Below are 20695 nucleotides of genomic sequence, written 5' to 3'. Positions count from 1 at the left end.
ACAAAGTTGGAAACCAAAAAGGATTAGTAATTGGAAAATACACCTTTTGATGGAAGTAACCCTGGAGATACATAATAAAATTTTGCAAGATCAATGACTCATTCATAGAAAATACTGTTTTTCAACAACATAAATGGCAATTGTGTACATCAGCCTCTCTGGAAGGAATGCACAGGAATCAAATGGTCTATGCTTATGGAAGGAGACAGTGGAAAAACTTAATCTCATAAAACAGACTAAGGCCAGGACCACTTACAGAACAAACAAGCCATCAATTGCAAGTTCAAGTTGAAGCTGAAGGAATGAAAATAAGTCCACAATAGCTAAAGTCTAACCTTGAGTCTGTGTGGGAAACAGAAGGATTTCTCTCAAGTTGTCTCCCCCAAATATATGCCAGACTTAGCTGCTTGTGAATGACTATACACTTGGAGGTCAACAGAAGTAGGTCAGGGGTCATTCTCCCTAAGGGTCATCAGCCACCTAGAGCAAGCAGTCACCACTGTTTATCCAGCAAGTAGGACCCACTCCCTTCTGATAAGGATAGTAGTTGACTGTTTCCTTGTAGGAGACCCCTGAGAGGTCAAGCCCATCCAAGGGTGACCAAGGTTAGGCCACTATCATGAATCTAGGGTCTGCCCATCTTATCATATGTATACCCCTAGTCCCTCCCATTCCTATGTGCATACACATTGCTCATCCACTTCCTGTCACGCTTCTGCCTATTGTACATCCCCTTTCTATGATGTGGATGCCTACTGTACAGCTCCTTCCTGTGAAATGTGGTTACCTGTAATCACGCCCCGCTAAGTAGAGACATAACCCTTGGGTAGCAATAAACAGGGTCCTTGAGCATCCTGCCGGGTCCCCGCCCCACCTCGCCTCGGCCAATGTTGTGTGCTGACCTGGCAGGTAAGATCATGGCCATCCAGGAGGTGAGCATGCTACCACAAAATGTGTCTGACTCCATTATTTCAATCCCTCTTCTATCTCTCATGCTCTCTATGACTTTATTATAATCCTTATATATCTTAACCGTACAATTGGGCCTATCGAACCCGTGATTAGTGGTGGGGGCTGGTCATTTTCCACCACAAGCCTGTTCTACCTGAACTTAGAAGCCATCTCAAGAACAGATTTGACACATTGAACACTAATGACTGAAGACCGGAAGAATTGTGGATGACATCAAGAGCATCAATGACATACATGAAGAAAGTAAAAGATCTTTAAAAACTTGAAAGCGAGGGGGAAAAAAAAACCCCAAAATTAATATTAGAAAAAGACTGAAAAATAAAAATAAATTAAAAAAAGAAAAAGACTCTGAAACATAAAGTAGCTGAAATGAACAGAAGGAATGATGAAGCAAAGAACTGAGCCAAAAGAGCGCACTATTTATTTTAACTGATTTAACAATTTAAAACAAAATATATCTTACAAAATATATTTTAAAACAAAATGCATTGTTACTTCTGGATGATAATCATATGAAGTACATATGTCTATGTTTTCCTTAACTTTTCTTTTATAGCATGCACATGCTTCCGATTCAGACTTTTAATACTATGCGGAATAAACAAAGGAGCAAGAGCTTTAAGCTATTTGTTAGTGTTAAATTGAGTTAATGTTTCCTGTACTTGAAAGTTCACAAACCTTTTTAAAGAAAATGTTGTATCTACGTCTGTGGCTGCTAAATGGCATGTTCATATTTTTTCCTGCTTTTTAATGGGTAAACTGTTACTAAAAGAGCTGTTTAAAACAATAAAAAGATGGTAAAACTTTTATGAAAAAAAACCAACTGAGCATATTTCAAAGAAGACAAACTAAAGTCTCTGCAAAGATCTGATGTTTGAAAACCAAAAGGGGAAAAAATGTTCAGCTTTTCTCTAGCTGAAAGAACTGGAGAAAAATTTCAGGAAGCAATATTGAAGAATCCTGTGGGCAAAATACTGAATGACACAGGCAGCATTGAAAGGAGATAGAAGGAATTTGGAGTCACTGTACTAGAAAGGAAACAGAGCCGCTGTACCACAAAGAATGTGCCAACATTTAGTCATCTCAGGGAATAGCAGTCATCAAATATCAATGGCATTTTTGAAATAGCATATAATCACGTATCAGTAGTAAAGACTGATGATCCACTCTATAAACCTTAACCTAACTCACAATTTAAAACTTAAGGGAAGAAAAAAAAACCTTATCAACGCTATTGAAGGAAGAAGTCTTTGCTGGCATTGGCAAAAACCAAGGATCTAGGAAGTGAAGAATCCCAAGTGAGATGTTTCAACAAATGGCTTTGATACCAGAAGCACTTTCCTGCGTGTGCAAAGACGGAATCTGAAAGACTGACTAGAAGAGGGGTCCACATTTATTCATGCTCATTCAGAAGATGACCCCACAGAACACACAAATTACTAAACAATACCATACTCCAGTAAAATGTGAAGAAAATTCCGACACAGTTGCAGCAGTACATTGAGAGGGCACTGTCAGAAACTCAAGTCAGATTCAGAAGAGGACATGAAACAAAGGGTAGCGTTCCAGTCAGACGGATCTTGAGTGAAAGCAAATAGCAGAAAGTTATTTTACGGATTACTCAAGTGCTATGTGGGTCATCAGATAATTACGGATAACATTGCAAAGAATGGAATTCCAGAACACTCAATTGTGCTCAGATCAAGAAGCAATCATGGGACGAGAAAACGGGGATAATCTCAGTTTAAAATCAGGAAAGGTGGGTGTCAGAGTTGTATACTTACACCATATTGATTCAACATGTATGCTAAGCAAATAGTCCAATGAATGACTCTAAAGAAGAATGAGGCATCAAGATTGCAGGAAGATTCATGAACCCTTGATAATGCAGATGATATCGAGCGTGTTTGCTGGAAGCAAAGAGGACTTGACAAAGACCCCAATCTTCAGGATGGATTACTCCTCAACATACAGAAAAGAAAATCCTCACGACTGGCCCAATAAGCAACAGTGAGGGTGGCAGTTACATAATCTGGTGTCAATTTGAGAGGATTATGAGTGAAGGGGTGCAGTCTGGCCTGCCAATCAAGGTATAACCAATGAGGCTTCTGTGTGGGCATGACTTTCTCCTGAGAATTCTGGGAATTCCTGTTTTTCCTCCTTGGAGGTAGGAGACACACTCTCTCTGCTCACTCCCTGGGAGACATTGCAGCTGGCAAGACACATGGAACTACCCTAGTGCCCTGAGCTGGAGAAGCCACATGGACCTACCTTGATGCAACCAGACCTCTGAAGTCACATAACCCACGTAGAGATCCCTGCCAGCGCTGCAATGCTTACAATGCCACTGGATCCAAGGACTTTCTACCCACTGGCCTGTGATCGTCCTGCATTCAGTGTCATTGCATGTGTTTTGTGAGTCTGAAGAGGACTTTATAGATTGGTATCGGACATATGGGCTAATATCAGACTTATGGACTTGGACTGGACTGGGTTGGGATGCTTTCTTAATATACAATTACCCTTTATATAAAACTCTCTCTTATACACATATGAGTTTCTATGGGTGTATTTCTCCAGTCCACCTGGACTAACACAATGATATAAATGGACAGAAGATCAAAGTGGTCAAATATTTTAATTTTACTTGGCTCCACAACCAAAGCCCATGCAAACAACAGCCAAGAAACCAAAGGACATATTGCATCGGGCACATCTGCTGCAACACGTTTTTTTTAAAGTGTTCAAAAACAAAGATAGTACCTTGAGTACGATGCGCACCTGTCCCAAGTCACGATATTTTCAATCAGCTCACGTGTGCATGGAAGCCAGACAACAAATAAGGAAGACTGAAAAGAATTGATGCACTAAATTTTGGTGTTGGAGGAGAATATTGAAAACATCATCCACTGCTAGAATAAGGCACATATAAGTGTTGGAACAAGCGTAGTCAGGTTGCTCCTTGGAAGAGAGGATGGTAGGCTTTGTCTCATGTCCTTCTGAAACCCTCAGACTAATATCCTCCTTTCTATGACTCACCTACTAGGGACTCTGTGACCTATCTTTCTGTTATTGACATTCTTTTGTGTTGTGTATCCTGATCATCAGCATTCCATCTCAAAACCCTTCAGCAAAGAATGAGCGCAGGCTCCTTCCAGCATATATTGGATCTGAGGGCATGTAGTCCAGATATTTATGCGTGTCCTCCAACTAAGCCATGAATCACCGGAAGGGAACATACGATCGGACCCATCATTCTCCCCTCGCCTATTTTTCCCTCAAATGGTCCCTCTAGGGAGCATCCAGTTGAACATGACTCACAGTGGGATCTCCATTTAGGAACAGAAGTGGGTTAGAAGGTGGGGAGGGGCAAGAAGAAGTCAGAATTCCAGAAGCCTGAGGGGGTAAGAGACCCAGGGGCTCCCCATTCAGGAAACGCCCCCCCCACCCTTGTATTTTGGTTATGAGACCCCATGCGGCACCTTGTCTGCTCAGACAAGAAAATTCCTTTCTGTTTGTGTGCAGTGCCACTTTATTTCAATTGGCTAATAAAGTTAGGCCAGAGCTCCTAAGTTGGGCAACAACCCCTGTGGACAAAGTATGAGGAGGGGGCAGTCTCTGAAGACATCATATTTGGTGAAGTAGAGGACACGAGAACAAGAGATGAGATGGCTGGACATGACCACATTCTTCCTGAGGGTAAGCTGTCATTCTCTTGCTTTATCCACCAGCAGCGTCATGGGTCACCTTCTCAGAAAGGGAAGCAAAGCCCAAGACCAAATGAAATCCGAGTCAGACCATGTAGTAACCATTTTAGCATGTCAAATGCCTCCTATTTTGGAGTGTCCTTACGTAACCACAGCTCCTTCTCAGATTCTTCCAGTCTCCTGTCTCTCTTTTAAAAGAACCCTTGTGATTACATTGAGTCCTCACAGACAATCCAGGATAAATCCCCCATCATGACCCTTAATCACATCTGCAAAGTCATTTTTGCTATGTCTACCCACTGCCACCAAATTGATTCCAATTCCTACTGACCCTATAGGAGGGCAGAGTGGAGCTGCTCCTTGGGGTTCCCAAGGATGTAAATCTTTTGGGGAGCAGACAGCCACCAAATGCTACATAGGGTTTCCAAAGCTATATAAGATCTTTCCAGGAGCAGAGAGCCCCATCTTTTGGCAACAAAGCAGCTGGTGGGTTTGAACCGCTAATCTGTGGTTAGCAGTCCAATGCTTACCCGACAGTGCCACCAAGCCTCCTCAGAAATGGTCACAACGGCTGACTTCTTCTCTGGCAAATGGGAATGATTGTAGTACTATTCTGTGGGCATGTGGTCAGGACTGAGTGCGGCTAAATCAAGCGCTGAGCGTGGTGCTTGGCATATACAAACTACTCCAGCTACCACACGTATTCCTGCTGCACTGGCTTGAGGGCCAACCCTAAAGTCAAAGAGCAAAAGGTCAGGCTTATCTCCAGGCGTCCTGTTTTTGTGGAAATGGTTAAAAGGCTCAGTCCAAGTTTGATTATTTTAAAGAGAACAGCATCGCATATGACTACGGACAAAATGTAGGAAAAATCAGAAAAGCATAAAGAGATTATATAAAACCTTTCCACTTATCTTACTTTTTGGGCCTGGTTTTTGGAGTTAGGCACAAAGGAGTCAACTTTCCTTCAGGACCACTGTTTGCCCTGTGGATCCGGGTAAGTTACATGGCCTCTCCGTGAACTGGGTTCATAAGGTTGGCTCCAGGGCTGAGAATAAACCCAGTATCAAGGGTTTACTATAGGGCATGACCCAGGGTGAGTGCGTACAGTATAGTAGAGCAAGTGGAAGGCGGTGGGGAAGTGCTTTGGATTCCGGGGCCCAGGTATATTCGCTTTCCTTCTTCAAATGGCTTGTCTTTCTAACTGCCACGGTATCTCAATCCTGATTCCAGGAACAATCTGCCGGCCGCAGAGGATCGGGTAACCAAGACCCGAGAGCCGTCTCCCAGATCTATTGTTTTGCATTTACACAGACACGAAACACTCAAGAGGATTGCTTTGATTTTTCATTTTACAAAAAAAAAAAAAAAAAGGATAAAGTATCTCTATTGTGCAACAGACTTGCTTTTAAATTTAACAATGTAATTGTTCGGCTTCCTCCGCGTACATTGACAAATACATATTTTAACAAAATCCGGACTCACTGTCTGGAGGCGCCGCAGTTCTGAGGAGGGGACCCTCCCGGTCCATCCCACCTGGCCCCACCCCCCTCAGCCCCTCCCCCGCAGACCCCTTCTTCCGGGCCATTCCGGACTTCCCCTTACCTCCCCGGACCTCTCTCTCCCTTCCTTTCCCAGCCCCCATTTTTCAGAACCCCCATCCCCATTCTCTCCGTAGGCTCCTCCCCTTTCGTTAGGCCCCTCCCAGGCCCCCCCTTATCTCTGGATTCTTCCATCTTCCTTTCCCCTGCCTCCTCCCCCGGGCCTCCCTTCTCCCCAGCCCCCTTTCTCCCAGACACCCGCTCCCCCGGCCCCCCCCCCGTGTCCCCACCCGTGTCCTCTAGGCCTCTTCCCCTCCCCGGGCCGCTCCCGTGAACCCCTTCCCCCTCCGCCCGCGCCCCCTCCCGCTTCTCCTCTCCTCAGCCCGCGGGGGCGGGGCGGCGGCGCGACCCGGGAGCACGGCAGGGGGCGCTGTGCTGGGGCGACGGCGGCGCGGCTGCGGGCGGCGGCGTCGGGAGGAGGCCGGAGGAGGCGGGGGCGGTGGCAGGCGGGGGGCGGGGAGCCGAGCGAGAGAGGGAGGCGAGCGGCGAGACACTGGCTCGGAGGCTCCAGCGAGCGAGCGAGCGACGAGTGAGCCCGGGAGGGAGGGAGCGAGCGAGCGAGCAGCGAGCGAGCAGCCCGCGCCGCCGCCTCGCAATCCGCCGCCATCCCGTCGCCTCCGTGCTCGACCGCCACCCGACCGCCATCGCCCGGCCCAGTCGCGCCCGCGGAACCAGACCAGGTGGGTCTGAGGGGTGCGGGGCGGCGCGGGACCCGGCCCGAGGCGGCGGCGGGGCGGCCGGGCGGCGGCGCTAAGATGGAGGCGCGGAGGCGGCGCGGCCGGGCCGCGGCTTTGTCTCTCGCTCTCGCTGACTGACAGCGGCGACCCCGCGGCCCGCCTCGACCCTGGTCCGCGAGCGCGCCCCGGCCCGGTCTCCGCGGCCGCCGGCCACCTCCCTGCGGGGCCTCCCTGCAGGGCCTCGGCCTCGCCGGGCCGGCCTGGGGGGCGGCGGCGGCGCTGGCTGGCCCGGTCCGCTCGCCATTGTTGTGGTGGCGCCGCGCGGCCTCGGGGCTGGGGCGGGCGGAGGCCGGCGGGCCGGGGGGTGGGGGCGGGCGGCCGCGCGCTGGCCTCGGGCCCGTCGCCGCCCCCGCGCTCCCGGAGGCCGCGGCCCAGCCTGGCGCCCCGCGAAGCCCGGGGGTGTGCGCCGGCCGACCGCGGAGGGGCCGCCCGAGGCCCTGCTGCCGCCTCGCCGCCCCCAGATTTCGGGGACAGCGGAGGCCTAGGTGATCTCGAAATAAGTGGGGCGGTAACCCCCCTCCCCCGGGCTTGCTTACTTTAAAAAACACCCCCGGAGGTGGGTTTCCGTGACCGGGTCCGCACACCCGCAGGGCTGGGTATGGTAGCCGTTTCTGGGTACCGAGCTGGCGGTAGGTTCCCCCCCGCCCCCTCCCCCCCGTCGGGTGTCACTGAAGTTGGTGGTCAGGGGCCCGCGTGCAAGGACTGGGGAGGGCTCCTAGCCGTCTGAGACAGACTGGGTGGGTGTGAGTGCAGGGGAGAAAAAAAAAACGTTATTTTCAAAATACCTGGTGCTTTATTGGTAAAACGGTTTAACAATAATAAACAGGATGTCGCTACTCAGGGTCTGGCAGATGTTTGGTTTTTTTTTTTACCCTCCGCCCCCCCCCCCCTCAAGGAAGAAACACGGTGCTATTGAAATCACGGGTCTCTGACGAGCCTGCAGAAAATTGGAAGGTCCTTTCTTTTTTACCCCCCTCCTCAAATAGCGGGGGCGTTTGGAGCCCACCTTGCAGCAAGAAGAGGTGTTTTTCAAGGGACAGTGAGCTTGAAGAAAGTGGGTGCAAGGGGGTGTTGAATAGTATTTGCTGTTTGCTAAATGGCTGCCTGGGAGAAGCCTTTAAGCCCCCCCGCCCCCCACAAGGTTTTGTGTGCATTTTATGTGGCTTAATACATATTAGCCAGCTTGGTATTAGGAAGCATGCATGTGAAGACTTGGCATGGTTGCTTGATGTCTTAATTTGCAACCATTCAGCCCTATCTGTGCACAGGGCTTTGGTGTTTGTAATGGGGCTGGGAGACCCAGGGCTGTAAGGCGCATGTCCTGCATGCTTCCTCTAAATCAGTCCAGTCGCTGCGACGCCAAGTCTTTATTGGCGTGTATGGGGTTGTTCACTGCCCACCTTGCAGGGCTGGGAAATAGGTGAAGAGTCCAGGGCCAACAGTTGATAGTTCTCGCTTTGATGGTTGTATCTAGAACTGCCATTGGGGGTTCTGAGACACTGCACTAAATCACTTGTGGTGCCATCTGTAGCACCACAGGGACAGGCCCAAAGTGTGAGCAAGGGAGGGGCAATTCAAAACCCAAAGCATTGTTGAGCATTTTTCCCTGTTGGGAAACCAGGGTGGAAGAGTAGCATTTGGAGCCCTCAGTGTTGCCTGAGGGGTGTGAGGGGTTGGGCTCACTGCCCTTGGGCCCAGACTGGAGTCCCTGGCCCTTTAAAGTCTGCTCCTACACCTAGGCTTAGCATAAGCTAGGATACACTTGAGGATCCCTGGTGGTGGTGTGGGTTGGTTGCACCACAAGGTCTGTTCGAAACTGGGGAAAAAGAAGGGGCTTTCTGCTTCTGTAAAGAATTACAGTCTCAAATCTACAGGGCCAGTTTCTACCCTGCCTTATGGGTTCACTAAGAATCGGGGCTAAAAAAAAAAAAAAAGAAGAATTAGGGCTAACACAATGCAGCGGGTGAGAAAATATCCTTGGGGGCAATAAACAGACCCAGGGAGTCTTTTTCTGGTAACTGGTTTCTTTAGGGATTGGCTCCTCATTAGGGGAAACCTCTGCTTGTCATTGGGTTCTGGTCCTCCTTGCTTTCCCTTGTGTAAATCTGCACCTCAGTGGGTGTACCTGTAAAATGAGAATAATTATGCCTCTCTGGGTATCTGCTGAGGCAAAGGGAACCTGACCCAAGATTCATTGGAGAGAGCTTCCATGTATAGGAGGGTGATGAAAATGTTTGTGGTTTTTGCTGGTTACCAGTTTTTCTGGTTTATTCTTAATTCCTCATCGGAAGAAAAACCTCTTGTTCTCTTGTGCGTAGGCCACCCTTTTTCTAGCACGAATAGCACTCAAGGGCCTGGGAGTGCCAGAATGGCTTAGAGAAGCTTGGGAGCGCAGACAAACCTAGTATCACTGCTGTTCATCAGAGGCCACAGGAAGGGCTGAGTTTTAGAGGGCCGTGAGACCTGAGACCCTGCTTTCCCATTTGGCAAACCCATAACTTGTTAATTAGAGTGTCCCCAGAGACACTCTTCTGGACAGAGTGGCTCTGCAGGCTGGTGGGGAATTTGCTTCAGGTTATTTCTGCTGTCGGAGGATCTTACTGAGAGGGATTGTGCTATCCTTGCATTTCCCCCTTGCTTCCGCCCTTCTGACATCTGTTTCCTGCCTTTTCTATGTTAGCTGGTTAGTTAGGGAAGAGATCAAGACCTATACCTACAAATACTCTTCCCTCTTTTGGTTACCTGTGAATTTTACCCATCCACTAGCTTCCTGATCATCAGGAGTAGAGGTGTCCTGTATTGAGCTGACTACTATCTCTTGCCCTCAGACATCTCCAGTGAGCCTGGGGAAAAATTTAGGAGTGGAATTTCAAGAAGAGCAAGTCAGAACTAGTTTCACCAAGAGGCTATATTTGCCTTGGGCTTGGCCAAAGGTTTTTGTTAAGCCTTTTGGTTGGTCTCTTCACTACCCCGACCCTTTCAACTTCAGCCCCCCCCCGCCCCCCCGTTATTGTACTTTTAAGGTTTGGGTCCCCCCCCCTTGTACAGAGTACTGACTCACGCTAAAGCCTATTTACTAGTTATGTTTCTCACTATCATTTAAGATTGATCATTTTTACATTGGTTTCTGTTTCTAACTAGTGTTGTGTCTTGTAATGGATGGGCAGGTATTACAGGGAGCCCTGGTAGTGTGGTTACATGTTGAGCTATGATCTGAAGGGTCACTCGTTCAAAACTACCAGCAGTTCTTCAGGAAAATGACAGCACTTTCTACTCTCATAAACTGTTACAACCTTGGGGAAAACCACAGGGGTCTCTGAGTCAGCATTGAAAGGATGTCAGTGAGTTTGGTTTGGGTTTGGAGTGCATTTTCAGCTGCTAACCACAAGCTCAACAGTTTGAACTCACCAGGTGCTTCTCAGGAGAAAGGGGAGGCCTATCCCTATAAAGATATACAGTCTCAGAAATGTCAATTCTGCTTAGTCTTACAGGTTTGATATCTATGAGTAGAGTCCACTTGTTGGCAGTGAGTTTTTTTGGTCTTTTTAGTATGCTAAATTTAAGGTACTGCATCTTCTCTCGCCTGCCACCCCTGCCTCCAAAGGCTGAAATTTCCAATAGAGATCTGTTGGGCAGTATGCACAGAATCTCCTGGGTTTTGGTTTTTAAATAAATGCTTTCTTTTGAGATTGTGACTTGATTTCTTTATTATAAAAGATGCTTTGGGGTTTTGTACAGCCTTCAGGAACCTTGAGTCTGTCAATTGAACAAAGAAATAAAGGCACTGCCTGAGGTGCTGGAGATGGGGAGAGTGAAAATGGGAGATGCTGACTTGTTCTTGAGAAAGAAAATGGTGACAAGCTTGTAAGTTTAAAAGGTGCAGTTTAGATGTGCTGCTCAACTCTTGAGAGCTGAAGGACCTGGGCTTTGGTCACTGAAATATCACTGTTTATGTTTGTGGTGGCATAGGGGGAAATCTGTTTGCACCTCGAGGAGGCCTGCCTTAGTGGCTTGAGCCACGAAGTCTAGGTTGAGTTTTGTTCTTAGTTGTACTTGTTGGTTTCCCATGTGACCCTAGAGCAGTGGTTCTCAACCTTCCAAATGCTGCGACCCTTTAATATAGTTCCTCATGTTGTGGTGACAACCAACCATAGCATTTTTGTTGTTACTTCATAACTGTCATTTTGCTACTGTTATGCATCAGGCAGCCCCAGTGAAAGGGTCATTTGACCCCTAAAGGGGTCTCAACCCACAGGTTGGGAACTACTGCCCTAGAGGCATCTCCTGCCTGGCTTGTGTAGCAGTAGGTAAGATAATCTCAGGTTGCTAACGGTTTTTTATGTTCTCTTAGTTTATTTCTGTCCAACCTCTGCAGCTGGTTTCTTTAACCTTTCTGTATTGTTTCTTCTTTTTAAAAACAGTTTATTTCTCTGTATGGTGTTGACAGAAACCCTATTTTTTGAAACATCCCAGTATACAGCTACTTCTTGCCTTAGTTTTGAACTACTATGAGAGAAATACCATACGTAGATGGCTTTCACAAACAGACTTCTAGAGACTAGAAGTCTGAAATCAGGGTGCAAACCCTAGGAGGAAGAGGCTCTCTATCAGTCAGTCAGGAGGATGCTTGTCCCTTCATGTGGCTTGGCATCTCTTCGCCCCCATTTCTGCTCAACTGGCTTGTTTGATCTCTTGTATCTCAGAAGAGACTGAAGGCACGCCCTGCACTGATCTTGCCTCATTGGCATAGCATGGACAAACCATTCCCAAATGGGTTATAACCACCACCATAGTGGTTGGTATTTACAGCACTTGTTTTGAGGGTTACTCAGTTCACCCATGACACCACATTCTATGGCAGGCATTGTGTGAGGCCTTTGAAGTACATTTTCCCCATTCATAAAATTTATGTTTTCACTTAAAAAAAAAGGCAAGTACTGAAAAGAATAAAGATGACACAAAAATGCAAATTTATAATTTCACCATTCAGTAAAGGGTCTGGTGTGTTGCTTTCCTCTGTGTATGTGTGTTTGGGCCAATACTGTATGCATGTTTTTTTAAATTAATTTTTTATTATGGTGAAAGTATAGATAACATGTAGATACAATTTATAGTCTGTTTTCTCCTTAATGTTTTAGTATACTTATTTCCCTAAGCTATTGAAAACAGGATTTTTAAGATGACATTAATTGCTGTTTCATGGATGTGCCTTGACTTATTTAATCCTGTCATTGGACATTGAGGGTTTTCACTCTACCTCATCTTAAACAAAGCTCTAAGGAAGCATCCTGGCATCGAACTCTTGGTCTACTTTGCTGTTTATTTCCCATGGTGGAGTTCCTGGGTCAGAGGGTGTCAGGCTTGGCTCATTCTTTGTTTTTCTCCTTCAGTACTTGTCACTTCTTTGATTCTGGGTGTTTGTCCTGGTGAGGCCCTCTGATGAACGGGGCTTGCAGCCCTTGGAGATGGGATTTTTCTCCATTTATAGCGGTTTGAGTTTGGACAACCCCCTAGACTGGAACATCTCTTGTTTGGGGACATGGAGATGTGTGCTCTATCCTACTCACTGTGCAAGGAAGGATAGCAAGTACTTTCTTAGTGAGCCCTCCCACCTCCCTTACCGCTGCACACATACACCCCTTGCCCACCTTTCAACTAATGTTATCACCACCTTCTCATGATTCTGGCATAACCCTCCTCTCTGCCTTCTCTTTATAGCACTTTTCACAACTTGTAAATATAACACGTTCTTGTAAATTTGACACATTTCCCCAATTTGAATGGACTTGATGGCACTGAGTTTCCTCCTGAGGAAAGTGGTGTCCTTTGTCTCACATGTGTGTAGGGTGAGTAATGGAATTTTGTTATAGAGAGTTTCATGAGAACCTGCTGAGGAGTCTCCCTTCATTCAGCCTGGGTTGGGAATGACCTGGGAAGGCATTCAGGAAACTAGCAGATCTGAAATAATCATCTCTTGAAAATAGTAAATCAGACTTTGGCATATGAAAAATGTGTTTCTAAATGGAAGTCACTAATGTCTGGGGGCTGGAAGAGAGTTCATGGGTCATCTCTCCAGAGCCTGAGGCACTTTGAATGTGAGCATTATGCTAGTACTTGAGCATGGTCAATGGGCAGCTGAGAGTGGCCAGATAAGGACTTGGGCTCTGGAAAGATCAAGTTTACTTTCTCAACTTGTGTGTGTGTGTGTGATCTCTTTGTGTAAATCAATGGGTTGGACTGCTGTGAGCCCAACTGGAAAAAGGCGGTCATCCTCAGCACACTTTCCATGGGTCCTTTGTATCTTCTGGAGCCTTTTTGGGCAGGTGTTGTTTACATACAGCTCAGAGCTTAAAGAACCGCTCTGTTCCAGGCCAGTACAGAAGACAGGCCTGTGTGGGAGGGGCCCCTGTACTCTTCCTTGGCTAACCTGTCAGCGGGACTCAATGGGCTGAGTGTTCAGAAGTAGTTCAACAGAGTAGAAGGTTGTCCTGAAGCATGGTGTTGACTTTACGTGTATGCGTATTTCCAGTTGATAAAATATTAACCACAAAAATAATAATGGTTGTTATGTATTTTTTAAAAAGATCGCACAAATGTGCCAAGGGCTGGAAACCTTTTTTAGCCTCCATCTTAGAGCCACTGTTCATAGTTTGGTGTGTTTATCTTTCTGAGCTTCCCGTGCACACGTAAATATGGCCCGTGGTAGGGTCTTCAAAATAAAAGCATTAGGTTATTCTCTTATTGCAACTTGGTATTTTCCAAAGAACCATATTATGGGTATTTTTCCATCGCATCTACATATTTATTACATTCTTTGTTTTAAAAACAATATTTGTGTTCTGGTTTTTTTAAAATACACAAGTGTATAAAGACAAAAACAAAAATCAAGTGTTTATTCCCAAGGCCTTGATATTCCCAGTTTACTTAAAGTGGGTGGGGGAGATTTGTGCATCCTGACCATGTGCAGCTAGAAAATACAAGCTGTATTGAAAGGTCTAAAGGCGCTTCCCTAGTCCCTCTGAAAGGAAGCTGTGAGAAATATTTTGTTTCCTTACAGACACTCGCATACACACAATTATTTATACACATATTCATGAAGCATACTGTCTTCATAAAATAGCTTGGCATGCCCTATACATGTGCATTACATAATTCCCTTTAGTAACTGCAGAGTGTATTTTGTGGTTATACTTGCTTTAACTGACTCTTACTGGTGGATATTTGGGCTGTTTCTCATTTTTTGGCAATTAGACAATTTTGGTGGTGTTGCCAAGTCTCTGAGCACATCATATGAGTTATATGTATTAGCATGTGTCTGCAGTGTGGACTCTGCCAGCGGAGTGGCATTTTTGGGTAAATTCTGCTGAATAACTGTGGAAAATGATTGTGCCCATTTGTGTGGCATAGTTGTGGCACTCTTTTTGCCCTGGGCTTTTTTTCTGAGTTAATATAGCCTTTGGGGTGCTTTGGGGTGTGGGGTACACTTTTCCTGAGGGGGAAGCCATCTTCGTGAAGGAGCTCTGGTGGTCCTGTGCTGAATTACAGCCTGGGAAACCCCATGGACCACTGGTCTTTGCCCCGAGAGTCCCCTTGATCTGACTCAGTGTAGGGCCTCCTTGCACTTGGATCACGTTGTGTAGATACCTTGTAGAAACCGCAGCTGTACCCATTGTGGTTGTCGGGTGCAGAAACGGCCATGGAGGGAGGGAGTTGTTCCAGGCGGCCCAGCAGGTGAGGCCTCAGAAGGGGTTTGTAGAGAGGCACTGGCTGTCAGGTCTGAATTAGAATGTCATTGTCAAATAAGAGGATGGCACTGGAGTAGATGTTTTCTTCCAGACACTGGCGCCTGCAGAGAACTTTCAGCTCCCTTTGGAGTTCCTCCCAGTCCCTCGGGAAGTTTGTGAAGCTCACGGTTTGCAGTCCCTGGTGGGCTTGTTGCTGTTACCATTTCTGACTGTTGGAGTGAGATATATTTGGAGACCAAAACCTCTCTTGCATTGCCTGATAATGGTGGTCATTGAGTGCTTCTTTCCCTACTCAAAGACTTGGCCTCTGGTCTCTGTCTTTCACTGCCTAGCTATTTCAGCTCACACTTCGTGGCCATCTTTGACATGCTGGCCAAGACGAAACCCTTGGAAATGCCTGGGTCAGATTTCATCTGTCAGGCTGGGCTGGGAAAGGTTTAGGTTCCTGTCCTGTGGGTGGTTCTTTGTTAGCTCACCCCTAGAAAGAACTCTCTGGGAGTGTAAGGGCACCTTGTGCTGCCCCACTGCTGCTGCTCCTGATGCTGACTGGCTCTCTGTGACATGCACCAGAGGCCCAGTGCAGCTTCCTAGAAGGGGAGCTCTGGCTTTGGGGTTGGCTGCCTTTACATCCCTCTTACAAGTCAGGTGATTAAGGTCAAGTGTTTCATATGTTGAGTCTCTCTTTTTTCCTTTTCCAATCTGTAAAATGTACATAGTAACTAACACCTGGTAGGAGGATTTTGAGGGTCATGCTTCTGGGATGTTTGTAAAGATACTTGGCAAAGGCAGGCAGGTGCTCCCCAGTAACTATTAGTGGTTCTTGGAGTCAGCACTAGCAAAGGGCTTAGGGGTTGGAATAGGCCGATTTATACACTTGGGGCTCACTTGTTTACTAAATGTCCAGGTTTCTAATTGTGTATGGAGCCCTGTGCTACTTTATTGGAGATTTAGACCCAAACACAACAGCCTGCACCCTCACCTCCAGGAACTCAGAGACGGACCTGCCTGTGGGGTAGGTGCTTTCTCTGCCTGCCTCAGCTTCTCCCTCCTCCCTCACCCGGCCCCCATCTCTCGGCAAGGTCAACCCTTGGTGGAGGGCTTTGCCAAGGGTATTTGATTGCTAGCTGCCACCTGTGTTGAGGCGGTTCACTTTTAGGGAATTGTCTTGGAAAGAAGGAAAGTAGTTGTGTCCCAGCAGTTCTTGGGTTCTATCTGCTTGGGGGGGGGTCTGTAGTTGATGTCAAGCATGCGTGAGTATTAGGTGTCACCACTTACCCATTGTAGAACCTGGAACAAATTGTCTCTGAGCAGCCTCATTCTCCATTACTGCCCAGTGCGGACAGGCCAGGTCTCAAGCCCTGCTCTGAAGATAGACTCAATTCCTGGGATGCATTCAGCACAGGGCAGACACCTACCTACCTATTCCACTTGGGCAAAGTATAAGGTATTGGTTCCATAAGACACATTTTAACTGAGGCTTTATAAATAGCAACAATCCAGTAACAATACATAGTGCTCACACACGCCAGAAGCTAGAGTCACTTCTTTGTTTCTCTGCGATCCCTTTTAAGCTTTACTTTGAAGGGAAGAATGTAGTCTGGACTATATGTATATAATTTGTCTTCCAATTAAGGAGAGTATTTTAATGAATCACATGAAATCTAACCATTGGGAGGTGGGGGGTATGAATGTTTATGGGTCTACCCTGATGTAAATAAAGATAAATGCAATGTAGTCAGTTTTTGTAGCCCTTTCTTATCACCTTAAGGGGGTAGTGGGGGTGGGGGTGGTGTAGTAATTCTCTGCACATTCTGGATGGATCCTAACAGGTAAAGCAGTGGCAAAGTCTAGCTATAAATGCGAGTGCCTCCCAATCTCAGCACAATAGGTCTTGTAGAATTTGATGTTGCTGTTACAGGGAGTTTGGGGATAGGGGCAAGGTGGGCCAGTGAGCCAGATAGTGTGAATTTATTAGAGTAATGTAGTAGCAAATGTCTATTTATAAAATTCTAGGGAGGGAGTCAGGGTCCAACTTGTGCCAAAAATGGTGTCTCCTAACCATGGGCCAAGATCCTTAGAACATTCCTGTCTTCTTCTCTAGTGTGTTTGCAGTGAGGGCACACGATCCTCTTCCCTTCCCCTTGCTGAAGCCACACCTATGAGAAGTTGACACTTGTGAGAGCTCCTGGAAGCCTCTTGTCCCGCACTTGGAGTTAGTCTTCCATCATCCCAAACCTGGTTTTCTCAGACACATGGCCGAGTGATTTAACAGCTTCTGTGACTCTTAAGGGCCTTGTTAGAGATCAGTTTGCCCAACTCAACATCCTCTCGCCCCTCCCCAGTATCTTTGGATTGGTTGGTTGATTTTCATCAAAAAGGAGATGAGGTGGATTTGCAAGAGCTAGCCGCAGCTCAGCTCCTAGATGATAGGGTACAGTGGAGTGACAACTTAAGTGTGACTGGCCCGATTTCCGTGTGTGTAAACCAGGGGTGCAAGCAAGAACAGCCAGCGCTGTGGGTCTTTAGGGGAAGGCTCTGCACTGCTGTAATTACCCAGCGAGCCCGATGGAGTGGAGTGTCTCTTCCTCAGGGGGAAGCATGAAATCCAGGTGGCAGTGGTTAGTTGCTAAGGCATCTCCTTTGGGGCTACTGAAGACAAGTCACTGTTGCCTTTCCTGCTTCTCAAGACTGAGCAGTGGGAAAGTGACAGTGACAGTTGGAGGATTGGGCTTAGTGGTAAGTAGCCTGTGTTTGTGTCCTAACAGGCATTCATTGCTAAAGCCACCTGACTCCCATGTAATTTATCTAATTAAAGTGTGAGGTCACTGCTGATCTCACTGTAAGGGTGTTAATATCTCTCCATCTCATCCTCCTCCTCACCTTTCATCTCGAACAGGTCGATAAAGGGCCGCTTTCCCCCTGCTTAAAATGTGCGTCATAGACATGTCCCACTGCTACAGGAATAATTGCCTTAAGTGTGGGAAGGCATGGCCTAAGGTATTGATTGTAACGTTATTTGTTCTAGTATAAAATTTGGAATAATTTACATGTCCATCTATTCCCTTGGTCCTCAAATTTATTTGGCCTAAGAGAATAACTCAGTACTGCCCCTGGCTAAAAGCTTTTGTGGTATAGCCCATAATCCAGAATAAAGTGTGGGTATTGGAATCCCTCTGGATTGTTCCACCCTCCATTGGATTTACCCACCTTGGAAACTGATCTAAATTGACAAATGACATGAGGCACAGCTATACAGTGGAGTGCTATGTAGGCATTAAAAAGAATGTGGTAGGTAAAAAAAAAAGTATGTGGTAGGCTGGTAGATATAAAGGTAAGTAAAATATTGCTACAAAATCATAGACACCCTTATTAAACAAAACTTCAAAATGTGAGGCGATGATTTCTCAGCATAACCTCCGTAAGCTTTCACATTTCCATTGGCCGTGTTTGTATCTTCTGTCACCAAGGAATTATGCACTCTTGGATTCACACCTTAATCAAGATACAAAAGCAAGGGTGAAAGGGGAGTGCGAGAAATACTGGTTCCTCTTGGCAACTGGCAGATCAGTACAAACCCCTGACCGGGGGCCATACCCTATTAGGTCTCTTGAGAGAATGCCTTATCCCATAGGGGTTTACCTATCACAAGATTTTAACTGATGAAGGTTTAAGAAATCCAGTCTGTACTCACTTTATTGAGAGGCCTTCATTGTTTGATTTTACAAAATTGGGGAACCCAAGCCCTGAGACAGATCGTACAAAAAGAGAAGAGGGGCGCATTTAACAGCTCCTCCAAGAGCATTTTATCCCCTGGTTCACATGCCCTTTCTCCGTTCCTCATTGGCTGAGTACTATGGGGTTGATAATCTTTCCTGAGCATGCCTAAGAGTAAGTCCCCCACCTCCCGCCGCCACCAGCAATTTTCCTCTCCCCTCCCCACTTCCATTTCCTACATTCTGTACCCCAGGTGCCCGTGCTCTAGGTATTGTTTGTTCTAGCAGCTATCAACTGGTACCCTGTTATTTAGTAACACCCTGACTCTATTTTGTTTGCTGAAGATGGACTAGCCTGGTGACTTATTTCGCACAGGCAAGCTCCAGGGTTGTAGGGTGAATGGGGTAAGGTTTCCCAATAATTTTTCATCAGACAGCCCTTGGCACCCTGGAAGAATGATCAGGTGCATTGTTGTAATAGGAAACAATTCCTCAGCACACTTTCCTGACCTTTTTCTCACCAGTGCAGTTTTTGAAAACTTCTTAAGCCCCATGATTATCCGGAGTCCTTCAAGAAAATATATCAAGATTACCCCTTGGAAATCCCCTCAAATAGTTGCCATGACCCTCTGAGCTGAGCAGGCAGTCTGCCTTATTGGGAACCGTTGTTTTGATTGGACTGTTTTCTTAAAGGCACCCTAACGATACTAAACTAGTGTATTATTGAGAGAACTTGTTTTCAGCCACCTGCTGATCACAAAAACATGTTTAAACATGTTTTGTTTGGAATAAACTTGTCCATGTATGAACCAGAACCCCAGTAGCAATACTTATTGACTTGTCCTTATATATTCTTGGAAAGACATATTAAGGTGGGGGTGGTCGTGGTTATACCATAATGGAGGAAATTCTCACATTTATGGAAGAAAAACTGAAGGTTGCAATTCTGCTGATAGGCTCTCTTGTTAGTTGCTGTGGTGTCATTACCGACTGAAGGTGACCCCAGGTGTGCGAAGTAGAAGTGTCCCGCACTGCGTCCAAGGCTGTATCCGTATAAGGAAACACAAGGCCTGCCTTATGAGGTGCCTTTCCAACCCAAGACTCACTCATGGAATTGGTTGCAACTCAGAGCTACCCTGTAGGAGAGGATAGAACTCCCCTAGGGGGTTTCTGAGACTAACTCTAAGGGAGTAGAAAGTTTTTCTCCCACGGAACTCCTGATAGTTTACAATTGAAGGCTACGTTCAGACAGACAACTTTTCAGCTAATAGTCAAGGAGCACTTAACCTGTTTGCAGTTGTACCACGCAGGGACTCCATAGGTGTATGTAAGCAAGGGGTTAAGGGTGAGGTAGTGAAATATGTGGGGTTTATGCATCATGTTACTAACAATGGTTACCTTTTGAGAGGGATTGACTTGTATGCTTTAGTATCACTTGCATTTGTTATGCTGAATGTGTATTAGTAACTTGTAAATCACAAAGGCAACCATTTAAATTTACAACAGGCATCCCTGGAGGGTGTGGTATGGCTACATTAGACAGCTGGTGCATGATGCTGAAATTTGATGAGCTATGGTCAGGGTTCTTAATGCTCCCTGTCCTGTCCTAATGCCCTGCCTACTGGGGCAGGGCCTCCATGGTTTATGGATTCTATCAACTGTCGCCATGTGTCCGTGGCCCTTGGAAACTTTGTGGTTGATCTGGTTAGAGGGAACAATCCAATACAAACGCCATCTGCAATTTTCTGTTTTCTAACTAAGTTAGGTTTCAGAATGAAGAATATTGATTTAGGTGGCATCTCCAAAGTACTTCTCACTTGACAATTTACTGTTACTGGGAGTCAGAAAGGAAAGGAGTAGAGCTATGCATTTTATGTAATCTAATAGTTATTATTATTATTTTGCCAGATACTTGTTAAATTTTGATCTTGGAGAGGGAAATCTGTGTATGGCCTGTCTTTACCCAACTGTGTTGAAATTGGCCTACCTCCTTCTTTGCTTGCACATCTAAAAAATGATGCAGGCCCAAGTACATCTTTGCAAACTGCAAAGGGGATTTCTAGCCAGAATCTTCTGTGGGCTTCAAACCAAGCCTGTCTCTGCTTATGAGTTCAAGTGATGGGAACAGGCTCCATGCAGTATTTCATTGTATGAATATAATAATCCTGGTGATGGGCTCTTAGTTTGCTTCTGTTAGGGAAAGGAATCACAACAGTTTCAACT

At 46.3% G+C, this 20695-nt stretch overlaps 1 protein-coding gene across 13 annotated transcripts in view; it reads left to right on the top strand.

The window, feature by feature from the left end:
• Positions 1-6718: 6718 nt before the first annotated feature.
• The window catches only part of PRRC2B (proline rich coiled-coil 2B), a 99171-nt gene continuing 85194 nt past the window's right edge, over positions 6719-20695 (top strand). For 9 of the 13 annotated variants that reach the window (XM_075560605.1, XM_075560609.1, XM_075560616.1 and 6 more), the window contains exon 1: positions 6720-6957. The gene's annotated coding sequence lies outside the window, so the exon portion shown is untranslated. Of the gene's footprint in view, positions 6958-20695 lie in introns of all 13 variants that reach the window. The other 4 variants (XM_075560614.1, XM_075560612.1, XM_075560613.1 and 1 more) reach the window with 2 other exon arrangements.

The sequence above is a fragment of the Tenrec ecaudatus genome, chromosome 10, assembly GCF_050624435.1.
Source record: "Tenrec ecaudatus isolate mTenEca1 chromosome 10, mTenEca1.hap1, whole genome shotgun sequence".
NCBI lineage: Eukaryota > Metazoa > Chordata > Mammalia > Afrosoricida > Tenrecidae > Tenrec > Tenrec ecaudatus.
The sequence above is the reverse complement of the archived record's forward strand: the minus strand, read 5'-3'. Positions and strand labels throughout refer to the sequence as shown.